The sequence below is a fragment of the Ambystoma mexicanum genome, chromosome 4q (assembly GCF_040938575.1).
Source record: "Ambystoma mexicanum isolate Mex_15411 chromosome 4q, UKY_AmexF1_1, whole genome shotgun sequence".
In the NCBI taxonomy this organism is placed as follows: Eukaryota; Metazoa; Chordata; class Amphibia; order Caudata; family Ambystomatidae; genus Ambystoma; species Ambystoma mexicanum.
Genome location: NC_090928.1, coordinates 36791633 through 36805585, shown reverse-complemented (window position 1 = coordinate 36805585; position 13953 = coordinate 36791633). Strand labels below are relative to the sequence as shown.

Below are 13953 nucleotides of genomic sequence, written 5' to 3'. Positions count from 1 at the left end.
AGATTCCTGTCAACCAGATCGTTAAGTTATCGAGAACACTCGATTATGCTCTTGGATATGCTTTCTTTCATTTTAACACATAACACCTTTATGTTTGATTCCAAATATTACAAACAAATCTGTGGTACAGCAATGGGTACAGCAGTGGCTCCCACCTTTGCTAATCTATACATGGGTGTATGGGAAGAAGACCTTTTTCATAATGACAACTATAAAGAACATACAGATAAAGTAATCATGTGGCAAAGATACATTGATGATCTTTTTATTATTTGGAGCGGGACGAACACTGAATGGATAACTTTCTTTCATATTCTGAATCAAAATCAGCAGAATCTACAATTTACAGAACATCACAGTAAAACAGAAATAGTCTATTTAGATATTAAAGTGAAAATTGTTGGAAACAGCATAAGTACAGAACTGCACAGAAAAGAAACAAGTACTAATACACTATTACATGCAACCAGTGCGCATCGACAAAGTCTCAAAAACATTATTCCATACGGAGAGTTTTTGCGGGTAAAAAGAAACTGTAGTGAGAATGAAACATGGGAAAAAAATGCCAAAAAAACTGCGGCTAGATTCTTAAATCGAGGCTATAAGAAAACAGTTATCAACAAAGCCTACGATCAAACCTGCAAGAAAACCCGAGAGATGATTCTAGCCAAAAGAAATACAATCAAAAATCCAATAAAGGATCAATCACATGAAGATTGCGCACTCAGATTCATTACCACTTTCAATTCTGGAGCAAAAGAAATCAAACAAATTTTAAAGAAACACTGGCATCTCTTGAAAAGAGACCAGGACATTACTCCATACTTGCCAACACATGCCACCATGACATATAGAAAACCACCTTCGATACAAAGTAAACTATCACCGAGTATGTTCCGATCGCCCAAACAAAGTACCAACACCTGGCTACCCACCGAAATTTCGTTTTTTTTTACTTGTGCTAAATGTAAAGCATGTCGTCATGGGATAAATATGAAAATATTCCTACATCCTCGGAGCAAAAAAGAAGTTAAAATCAAACAAGATCTGAGATGTTTTACACAATTTGCCATCTATGTGATTATTTGTTCCTGCAATTTATGGTATGTAGGTAGCACCAAACTAGAAGCCAGGCTAAGAATATTGCAACATCTACGTGCAATCAAAAATCATGATATGTCTTATCCACTTGCTAAACATTTTAAAGAAGTACATCAAAATGACACCAGTTCTTTCAAGTATTTCGTTATTGACTCAGCCACAAGCCACCCAAGAGGAGGGGACAGACTACGAACACTTAGACAAATGGAATCCAGATATATAGTAGATTTTAACACCAAGTATCCGGGAGGTCACAATCGTGACGAGGAATTATATGTATTTTTGGGATCCTAAACATTTAAAGATTTCAAATCTCTATCACTTATAGACCTAAGCCCTTCCGAATTTTTTCAATTTTTTCAATTTTTCCAATTTTTGTAATTTTTCTAATTTTTCCAATTTTTCCCACGTTTTTGCATTTCTGAAAATTTGATATATATTATTTGCATTTTCTGTATATCTTGTCTATTTGGTAGATATGTACAATGAAAAAAGGTTCTTAGAAAATTGAGTTTAATTTGGACGCCTATACATCCCTATACGGTCTTTCATGCAAGCAGTTTTTCACTTTGATTGTGTGTTGTTTCATATCACCAATCATTTTAAATTAGCAACTTAGTTCAGGGAGAGGATGTTTTATCCTTAGTTCTATCTAGTGCTGTTTTTATCAATATGTAAAGTGCATTTATCATTTAGTTGTCAAATGTATTGCAAGTTCCCTGAAAACAATGTGCATTAATCACAGAATTGTTTTAAATGTAATCGATGGATTTGAAGTATGGGAGAAGGCAATAATTCAAATGTTAAAAATATTATGCCTCATGCCCCACATCCACTAAAAAAACTTTCTAGCATAAAACACCAACACATGAATGTGACATCCAACACTATGCACCTTAAATCGTTTGCACTTGAATTATAAGGAGTAATTTTAACATATAACATCAAGCAACTTAACACTTTTTTTAATAAAAAAAAAATGTTTCAAAACTCTTTTCATAATATCTTCGTACAACAATTTTAGAAGGTAATATTTATTCTTGCATTTGCATTAATTACTTTTTACTACCTTGCTAAATAGACAGGTTGGTATAGTCACAACATATAGGCGCCCGCAAGGGTAACACACTGCCTATATGTACATATTAGACCATCTATATGTTTCATTAAGAACATTCATAATATATACCATGGATTGTATGTTTCTTCCAATGTATAGTTATGCATAGTGATTCGACCAATATGTGAGGCACCCGCAAGGGTTATACACAGCCTCATGTCACAGCATCTGGGCGCCCGCGAGGGTAACACACTGCCCATTAATATCAATATTTTTTGAAACTTATGATATACAGAGATCAGAGTAGGATAGAATACATATTAGAGGCACCCGCAAGGGTTAAGTACCGCCTCTAGATTTAATTCCCTATCACTTGTGATTTTGCAATATGCACTTTATACTATGCACTTTATTGATAGCACTCAGCACTTTATCAAACAACTGTTTTTCAATGTTTACAAAGCATGCAGCACTTTATTAGCTATACAACACCTGCATATCTCAATTTTGATATCTTCAACACATATGTTGGAATACAATCTTTTGAGAGCACACTTCAATCCATGTTGAGACAAAGTGTCAGCCCACTTGGGCCGAATTCAACATACCCAGCACAATAGAAAACGGTGTACGATTGTCTTACCCAATTTTATTGACATTGGCAAATACCTACATGAAACCACATGATTTAATATCAGCGATTCAATATCAGTAATCTCAGGCTTTTTGTCCATCCCTTACCCACTTGGGACATTTGGTGTGATTAAACAAACATGTTTCAAACCGCTACACTGTCTATGAAAATGCCGTGTCTCTTTTAAATGCACTGAACTGTGTTGTTATGTAGGTTCCAACATGGCTGCATTTTTGCCTACCACTTGTTACCTTATCTTAGTGCAAAACATTGAAAAAGGACTCAGATACTTGTCTATATAATACCAGAGTCCTCTCTCTATGTCACTTACCTGACGAAGCCCGAGTAGGGTGAAACGCGTCGTTCCTTCTTGCACTTAGGACCGTTGCTGCCTCCTTTGTCCATGTATCTTAAACAATAAAGGACACTTTGACTGCACGGAATACAAGTCTGCGTGTGGATTTATTGAAGACATCCAGCCTTTCACTTCGATCATAGTCGGAGTGCCGATGTAATCCGGATTGGTTCCCAGTCCTTTTTTTTCTACATATATATATATATATATATATATATATATATATATATATATAAAAAGAAAAGGGAAAAGGAAGCGGAATGTCGCTTCCTGGACGGCACTCTTCCTGAATCATTAAACTTCATCCAAACACGTCAAAAAAGGATCTCCATCAAACGTCCTTTATTCGTAAAGCATGGTGGACAAGTTGCAGAGGAGAGAACAAAAACAACTACGCGTTTCACCCGAAAGGGCTTCGTCTGGTTGTAAACATAAATGACAGGCTTCCCATTTAAACACTCGTGGATGCTAGAAAGAAGTCCTTCTTTACTTTCCCTTATGTTTCCTTCTCAGACCCAATGTATGTTTCTCTGAGTGACATCTTGGAATGGTAAAAAGTATATACATATATGTCATGCATCCAATGTGTCACTTCTAAAAATGTTACAAAAGTAGCCCATCAGATATTCATGGGCTAATATATTATCCCCATATCTATAAAGTGCATTGTGCAGTATGACAATGTGTGTTTCCACATATTTCAAAACGTTTGTACTGTTGTAGGTCATATATTACTAAATTTTTGAAAATATGACCAAACATTCTTTTGAGAATAAGCCGTTTCCATTTAAGTTATCACAGCATAAAATCTTAAATGCCATTACCAAAAGTGCAAAGTGCATTATAGCTGCCAATATTTCCACTTTGTCAAGTTTCTAATATCTTGAATAAAGTGCTTAGTGCTCGATAGCATCGATTAAAATGCTTTTTTTTGCAACACAATTATCTCTCAGTATTACAGGGGGTAAAACATAGTTATTTTTCATCCTTAAAAATATAGTGCAGTAGCAAGCATAATAATTCATCCCCTCCACTGACGCTTCAATGCAGGATAAAGTGCAATATGTACGATAGCAGCAAATATTCTATATCATATAAATGACTAATGCTACAAATAAGGTGCTAGGTGCCACATAGTAATCTTGCCAAGATTTACACTGATTATAAAAATGGTGTTCCTATTTGGATAAAGTGCTTAGTGCATTTTGTATATCACATAACTAGGATGTTTATGGATACATTCTGCTTGTTCACAGCAGATATTCTGTGTTATATGCATGGCAAGGGCTATCATATAAATGACTAATGATACAAATAAAGTGCTAGGTGCCACATAGCAATCTTGCCAAGGTTTACACTGGTTATAAAAATGGTGTTCCTATTTGGATAAAGTGCTTAGTGCATTTTGTATATCACATAACTAGGATGTTTATGGATACATTCTGCTTGTTCACAGCAGATATTCTGTGTTATATGCATGGCAAGGGCTATCATATAAATGACTAATGATACAAATAAAGTGCTAGGTGCCACATAGCAATCTTGCCAAGGTTTACACTGGTTATAAAAATGGTGTTCCTATTTGGATGAAATGCTTAGTGCATTTTGTATATAACTTAAATAGGATGTTTATGAATACATTCTGCTTATTCACAGCAAAATTTCTGTGTACAAGTACAAGTAAAGTCCTTAGTGCACCCTTACAATTTTAACAAGGTTTATGAAAATGGTGTTCCTATTTAGGTAAGGTACTTAGTGCATTTTTTAGGGGACAGGGGAGAGAGGAAACAATAAAAATGATGCATTCACCAAGTGTCTAAAAAAGAAGAAAGCCTATAACGGATTGATAATATAACCGTATTTCAACAAATATATATGTGATGATTTTAAAAAGCCTCCTACATGTTAAAAAATGTAAGGACTGTTGTATATAGCAGTGTGTTAAAAGAAAGCATATGTCAAGAAACACCAGACCTGAAATGGTCTCATAGTCTGGGAAAAAGCATTCAGATACTTATGGCATAAGATAGATAATTTAAAAAACATCACAAAATTCAAGGAACCACTTCTAATTTCCCACAAATGTGTAGAGTTCCTCGTCCTTGTTGTGACCATCTGGGTATTTTGTTTGATAATCCACAATATATTTACATTCAGTTTGTCTCAATTTCAGTTCTCGATTGCCCCCTCTCGGATTTGGTAAGATTTTATCTATGCCATAATATTTGAACGAGGAGACTTCACCATTGTGTTTTTCCTCAAAATGTTTGGCTAGGGGGTAGGTTGGATCTTTGTTTTTAATCGCACGAAGATGTTGCAGGATCCGTAATTTTACTTCTAATTTCGTACTGCCTATGTACCATAAATTACATCCACATGTTATAACATAAACCACATACGTTGTTACACAGGTAATATGTTTTTTGATGGTCACTTCCTTCTTAGTTCGAGGATGTATGTAGTTCTTCAAGGACACCCCATAACTACAGGCCTTGCATTTGGTACATTTGTAAAAACCCCCTGTTTACTTGGTAGCCATTGATTTGATATCTGTATCGGGGTCGAGAAAAGGCTTGGTGATAGTTCTGATTGGAGCGATTTTGCTTTCCTAAAGGTCACACTAGCATTCTTCTGATTATGGCCTGCGAGATCTGGATCTCTCTGTAATAATGCCCATCGTTTGGCCAGGATTTTTTGAATGTCTTTGGCCCCATTATTGTAAGTTGTGATGAAGCGTATATTATCAGGTTTTGTTTCCAGTAGCTTCAATTCATTTTTCTCCTTATTTCTTCTGAAAATCTCAGCTCGTGTCTGTCTCGTGCATTGGTTGAATGCACTATTGATAGTCGATTTTTTATAACCTCTTGCCATAAAATTCTTTGCTGTAATTTTGGCATTTTTTTCAAAGGTTTCGTTTTCACTACAGTTCCTTTTCATTCTTAAGAATTCGCCATAGGGTATACTATTTTTTAGGTATTTCGGATGTGCACTCTTGGCATGAAGCAGTGAATTGGTGCTTGTTGGTTTCCTATAAGTTTCAGTCATCAGTGTTTCATTCTTTACTGAGATCTTGATGTCTAAAAATATTATCTCTGAAAGATCATGCTGTTCGGTAAATTTCAAATTGGTGTCATGTGTATTCAGGATGTTAAAGAAAACCATCCATTCTTGTTCACTACCTTCCCATAGTATAAATAAGTCATCTATATAACGGCGCCAAAGGATCACTTTGTTGGTGTGTATTGATAATGTTTCCTCTGAGAATAATTTTGCTTCCCAGGCTCCCATAAATAGGTTCGCATATGTTGGTGCTACTGTCGTGCCCATTGCTGTACCACACAATTGTTTGTAATATTGGCCGTCAAACATAAAGGCATTATGTGTGAGACAAAAGTAAAGCATGTCCAATAACATTTGTGAATGATCTCTAAAACTTAGTGATTTACTAGATAGAAAACTTTTGATGGCTTCCATTCCTTCTTGATGTTTGATACATGTATATAAAGATATCACATCTAACGTTACCAGTAAATACCCTGGTCTCCATGGTATTAGATCGACTTGTTAGAGAAAATCAGATGTATCCTTGACATATGATGGCAGTGTCTGGACAAAAGGAAACAAGAATTGATCCAGGTATTTTGACGTATTCTCCAATAGAGAATCAATAGATGCCACAATAGGCCTTCCTGGTGGTGTTCTTTTACATTTGTGGATTTTTGGTAAAAAGTGTATTATTGGTAATATCGGAAATTCCTTTGTTAAAAAAAACCATTTCTCGTGTAGTCAAGAGGCCCATCTCATGCCATATTTTTAGCTTTTGATCATATTCCATTTTGTAAGCCTTGTAAGGATTAGCTGGTAACTTTTCATAATTATCCAGTATATGTATATGGTGACCCGAAAAATGTAATCTGTTATGCATTAGGAACATTTTAGGAGGGTTTTGTGCACAATGTGGACAACTGACGAATGTATGATGTTATTGTTGGATAATATGTGTTATTTAATTGTTTATATAATTGGCTAACTTTTGGTGAACTTGTAATCAATTAACTAAATAGAGCACATTGGTCATGATTGTCATGGAATGTAGATAACACCCAGGTTCTTTCTCATCTTTATTTGATTTCTAGATTCGCATTACTTGATCTTTTACTGTGAATGTCAGTTGGGTGTTTTCAACGCTTGTACCCCTCAGCCCTTTTACGAGTAAGTACTGCTCTTAGCCCACTCTGCCTGGGAGGGAAACAGGGGATAGACCATCACGAGCCCCGGCCCCCAAAGGAGAGGATTTCTTGCCGTATAGCCATTAGAGTATGCAGGATGCAGCATGAGCACAGGACACAAGCCACCTCTCTGGCAGATGCCACTTTGCTTTGAACAAACTTTAGTCCCACGTTGACACCACCTTGTAAATATGACACGTTATCGTGCTTCACAGTAAGCTGGCGTCTAATGAACATTATCCTTTTGGGTAAAACAAATGTCTGGTAATCTTTTGTATTCCTATGAGCTTGCTTGGGTGGGAGTACGTGTGATCTGTAAAATGTACTGCACGCAGGCTGCACATCTGTATTCAAGTGCACAGAAACAGCAGAAGATTAAAGAGTGATTTTAACCACATTTAATCTAAAAAAAGGCTTTGCTGTTTTTTCTTTCATGACAAATCGTCTCATGGATTTTAATTCTGACAAAGCAAATCGTCCCAGAATATGAGGTTTTCACAATTGTGTGACCGATAGAATTGAAGACAATGTGTGCAAAGAATGACTCAAACTAAATGCCCATCCCACCATCTGCATGGTTGTTGTAAGCCTGGCCCCCCTCGCGGACACTGTTTGCAGTCCTGCCTTGCTCTCCCCCCCAAGGAATGGTGCATTTGGGCCATTACTAAAAGGCGTGTTCTCAGAGTCCTCCCTTTCTGAGACATCTGTGGAGATGGGGGTTGCATGGTGGATTACACCCTGAAATAGACGCAAAACGGATCATGATAAAACAGCCTGGCTCTTATTTGAAAATAAAGACAATATTGTGAGGTGAGAACTGACTTCCCTGCCATTTGGTCCCCCGTCTGCAATTTTCTACATTTGCATCATAAAGTGTAAACAAATATGATAAAAAGAATCATCTTAACACCTTTCTTTTACACTTTTGAATGCAAAAAGTATAAATGTCATCTGTCATGTACACGTTTATATGTTATTTTAGCGTTTTTAAATCCCAACACGGGTATTTAACGATCCGCAAACAAAAAATATCGAGTTACCCTTTTCACTGCGCCTAAAGTCTGCCTGTATTCACGATCTATGGTATCCGAGCGCCATCTAGTGGTTTTTACAATAATGAGTTTGAGTTTGTAAAAAGTTTGTACGGTTGGTTGTTTCCTGTCCGTTCCCTCACCCAACATTAGAGTGACCAGACGTCCCAGTTTTTGCTGCTCTGTCCCCCTTTCTCAAGATTATGTTCCCATTGGAAACTGCAGTGCTCCCGGTTTTTTGGATAAGTTCTTCATAGCTGGCAGGCAGGAATGCACACTCTCGCACAGAAGAAATGCTGCATTTTACAATTTAAGATAGTGTTAGTTTGTGATAGATTAATTATAATATGTGTTTATTTAAACAGCAACACTTAAACCCCCTTCTTCTCCAAACGCTACTGAAGTGTAATGCCTTGACAGTCACTTTCAAGAGTTAGTCCTACTTTTATGTCAGTTGTGCTGTCCCGGTTTTTTACTTTATAAATCTGGTCACCCTACCCAATATGCATACTACCAAGGCCAAGCCTTACAAATACCTCTTTATGGGGGATACCCCCGAATCCTATTTCACTCTTCTACCCCTGAAGTCTCCCGTAGTCTGCAGTCCATTTTATGTTTTTTTTTACTGAACTCTAACTAGACATGCTTTTAAAATAAAATTCCAACCTGCAAATCTTTATTTTTACATGCACTTTGCTATTCAAACCTCGATTCAATCTTTTTTACCCTCGTTATTTTAGAAGCGTGTTATTATTTACATCTTCTATTAATGACTCTTTGTGTTTTCCAGCAACGTTATCACTAATCCCATGCACTCATGGCAGACAGCATTTAAAATGAATTCCTATGGAATCTGCCTGCTTTTAGCAGGTGCTAGAAAAGGCTGACCCCATAGAATCCAATGCATATACACCTGCATGAAAATGACATGCTACAGTAAATGCATTTGTTTTTTGCAATTGGAATAGGAATCCACAGGGGCAATGGCCATCCCGTTCCATGTCTCGAATCAGCCAGAAAAACTGGTGAAAATCGCTGTGGCCTAAAAAGGTGTCATAGCTGGCATAACCTTTTCAAGCCAGGTTTTAACACTCTGTTTTACACTAAATTCATTGGTATCTAATACTATTCTATGGGCCACCAGTTACACACCGGTTGAAGAGAGGCCCTTTTCACCCCAAAACCTGTCTACATTTGAAAATCGAAATTCCTGAGATGTATGCTCCGCCCACAGCCACACAAGATTCCGCCCATTCGCAGGCAGCTCAGCCCACACGCCCCACCCACCTGTCAAGAAGGTAAACTCGGTTGTTGTAGCCTTTGGTTCGCCGCCGAAATAATACTACTTTCAATCCATGTCATTGGATTGAAAGCAGCATTATTTCGGATGCGACACCGCCTTCATTTTGTTTACTATAGCATTGAATGGATGATTTTCAGTGCTATGGTAAGCAAAATGAACGTGGTACCGCCGCCATAATAATAGTGCTTTCCATCCAATGAAATGCGTTGAAAGCACTATTATTATGGTGGTCGGGGGTCGCATTGAGGGAGGAAAAAAAGTCAGTGAATGCTGCCCGCCAGCAGCGGCCTCATATAGTGGTGCAGGCAGTGGGCACAAACATTTCGTGTCGTTTCCGGGTCCCGCCCACTTCTCCACCCGATTGGCTACCGGCGGCAGCCAATCAGGCTGAGAATATGACGGGACCCAGAAAGAATGTCAATATTCCTGAGATTCAAGGGAGTTTTCCAGAGACCCTGAGGAATGCTTAAAATTCCAGAGACTCGGGAAAAATTCTGCAGGTTAGGCAGCTATGACACCCCCTATCCCCTAAACAGGGGTGATTGCTATTTGCGCCCCAGTATTCGTCCTCAATGCGAACAGTTGAATTTGTTTTTGGGGTTTTGGCAATGCTTGGGGAATGCAAATGCTGCAGTACTATTTGTTAATGTTCTGTGTTCTGCGGCAAAATGAACCACTAGGGGGTTTTTAAACGTGTTGTGGCCAACTCAGGAGTCAGATTTAAGGTCGATTCGATTCCCCTTGGATGGCGCCCTAGTCCTGCCCCCGCCCATCACCCCAACACACACAAAAAACAAACTCTCTAGGGACCCGTCATATATGTAAACAATTGTGGATAGTGCCCCAGCAGAAAACCCTGCCAAAGTAGCAGGGTCTGGCGCAGGGATCCACTGCAGTGAGGCAGCCCCCTGTGTAATACTTACGTAGCGCGGTGACGTCGAGGCCACGCCATTAGTCTCCTGAACGTTCGAGCGCATCAGCAGGCTGTGAGGATATTGTTATAATTAAATGTACATAGTTCGTATTGTCATAAGCACGTGTACATAGTTCCTGTTATCATAAGCACGTGCAATGTAACTATGACATCATCTTCGTGTATGGCTCCAGAATGTTGATGAGGTCATACACGAAGATGTTGCTGTAAAGGAAGTTGGCCTCCTGGGGGCTCCTCCAATAAAACCAATCTATATTCATTAACACGCAAAATGTGTTTTACATATTACATATAAAACAAAACAATTGGCGACGAGGATCTATTTAAGAGGAGGGAGCCCCCGGGTACAGTCAGAGGAGATGTGAGAAAGAAAACGCTCCACCAGGAACACAGGTTTGTTTCGTGAGGTTAATGAAGTCAGCCAGTGAAAGCAACAAAGATCGAGGTGAGCGGCGCAAAGAAAAATGTATATCATGAATTAAATAGACTATAATCGACTCACGGCAGCAGCATCTTACGAATGTTCCGAAAGCGGGGCCAACTGCTGTTGTTATTAGAGGAAGGCACCTACGTGCGTGCCATGCGTGCCGTCATTTTGGGTGTTGCTGGGCAGCGTTGAGAAATATAAACATTACGCGGCCCGCTCATAACACCGAAGTCACGTAGTAAAGTCGCTACGAGGGAAGGATACAAGCCAATGAGTAAAAGCGTCACGGATTGAAGTGAAATCACAAGCACACAAGGAACTAATGTTGATATGGCTGTATCTTAGTTGCACGCTTACATGAGGAAATGCAGAGTGCAATGAGCAATGACTGTAAAGTGTGTTAAGCAGAAGTATATATTTAAGCAACAAATTACTTCAATGGAAAAATAAGGCAGCACACATGAGTTGTTTATATAAAATAAAAAACAAAGAAATTTTGATTTAGTGCAACATGCAGAGTATAGCTGCCCCAGCAAAATCTTTGCCACTGCCAGGAAATCCAACATGTCCCTGGGAACAATGGCAAGATAATTTTCAGGTATATCTGAGGGCAATAGTTGGCTCCAAGTTCAATGATGACCAAAAAGAGGCTACACTTCTAAATTGCATAGGAGCAGAGGCACTCAGGATTTTCAGGACATTACCTGATTTGGAACATGATGAGGAGAGCTGGGGAGAATCTTTAAGTACAGCTAGGAAATATGACGTGGCGTTTGCCAAACTGAATAAACATTTCAGAAATAAAACTAACATTGTGTTAGAGAGATACAGATTTTTCACAAGGAAACAAAGTAAACATGTGAGTATAGATTCATACTTGGCTGCACTGAGAGGGTTGATGGCTACATGTGCTTTTACAGGAGTGGCAGATGAATATTTGAGAGATCAAATGGTTTTGCATGTAGCAGATCCATGCATTCAACAAAGTCTGTGGCAAGCGAAGAACCTGACACTAGAGAAGACAATTGAAATAGCCAGGTCAATTGAACTGGGCGAGAAATGTATGAAAGAGGTTCAAAACTAAGTGGAGATTGCTGAAATAAAATCTATTCATGATATAGAAGATGGACAACATAGCAATCAGGAAGAGGATTTGATTGCCATGGTTAAGAGGTTAGTTAAGTCTGACACAAGTGGTGGATCTAGACAAGAGAGAGGAGGCATGTTCAGACAGAATAACAAATGTCTAAATTGTGGATGGTATAAACATGCAATTGCGGAAAGAGACTGCCCAGCTGTGTCAGCAGAATGCTACAGATGTGGACATTTAGGTCATTTTGGAAAAATGTGTCGCAACAGAAGAGGAAGATTTAACAACCGGTATGGGAGAAATACTGGTCATTACAATAGGGGCAGAAGTGCAACAATGACGAGCATAAAGGCATTGGAGGAAATTGGTGGTCCAAGCAGCTTGTTGACAGTCACAGATCGATTTCAAGATGGAGTACAGATACTTGCCATTACACCAGGTGACAGTGGAGTGGGACCTTGGGTTCCAATGGAAATAAATGGCATAACTTTACAAGTCATGGTTGACACTGGTTCTCCATATAAAATGGTTGATGTAAAGACGTATGTGAATACATTGAAGAGTTACAGATGACAAAAGTTAAAGCGACAGGTTATGGGAAGACACCCATCAACATAATAGGTTTTGTTTGGGTGCACTTAAACTTTGAAGGAAGGAAGACATACTGCAGATTGTATGTGGCTGAGAATGGGTTTTCAATAGTAGGATGGTGGGAGCAAGCATCATTGAAAATCAGAATTCACCCAGGTGAGAACGTGCCCATTTTATGTATCACTGAGAACAGTTGTGACACTGCAGAGGATTTGGCAAAGTCTTTTCCCAAGGTATTCAATGATAAAAGTGGTTTACTTAAAGGGTTCGAACATCGTATCATACTCAGAAGAGATGCAAAGCCAGTTGTACATAAAGTGAGGAATATACCCATAGGCACCAGAGACGCATTGAAGACTGAATTAGAAAGACTATGCATGCAAGACATAATCGAGCCCATTGAAAGTTCGGAGTGGTTGTCCCCGATTGTACTTGTAAAAAACCTGATGGATGCATCAGAATGTGCGTGGATTTAAGAGACTTGAATGCCAATATTTGGATAGATCGGCATCATTTGCCGAATATTGGGGAAATGTTGACTACCATAAAACCAGCAAAGTATTTTACGGCGTTAGACCTATCGTCAGCATACCACCAAGTTGTGCTGGAAGAAGAGTCTAGGCATTTGACATCTTTTATAACACCGTTGGGAGCTTTTAGATACAAGAGAATGCCTTTTGGATTGGCTTCGGCAGCCGCTGTGTTCCACAGGTTGATGCATCATTTGTTTGAAAGATTACAAGGAGTAAATTATTTCCAAGATGATATTTTGGTGTCTGGGATGTCTGAAGAAGAACATGATGCAAAGTTGTTAGGTGTACTTCAAGTTCTACAACAGAAAGGAATGACACTTAAAATTGAAAAGTGCAAGATCAAGAAAGATGAAGTTACGTACTTGGGTCATCAAATAAAAGCTGATGGAACAAAGCCAAAAGAATTGTTAGTGGACACCATTCTTAAAATTTCTGAGCCCAAAAACAAGGACCAACTTCGGAGTTTCATGGGGTTGACAGAATACTACTCCAAATTAATTGATCATTATTCGGATAGAACTGAGAGAATGAGGAATTTAATGTGTAAAGGAATGAAATTTGATTGGTCTGAAGAATGCAGGAGAGAATTTGAACAAATCAAAATTTTAATCAACAAGGCACCAGCATTAAAGATGTTTGACTCGAGTGCAAAGACAAGAATATCA

At 38.5% G+C, this 13953-nt stretch overlaps 1 protein-coding gene across 1 annotated transcript in view; it reads right to left on the bottom strand.

The window, feature by feature from the left end:
* ARG1 (arginase 1) overlaps positions 1–13953 on the bottom strand; it is a 334173-nt gene that overhangs the window by 79193 nt on the left and 241027 nt on the right. The window lies entirely within an intron of this gene.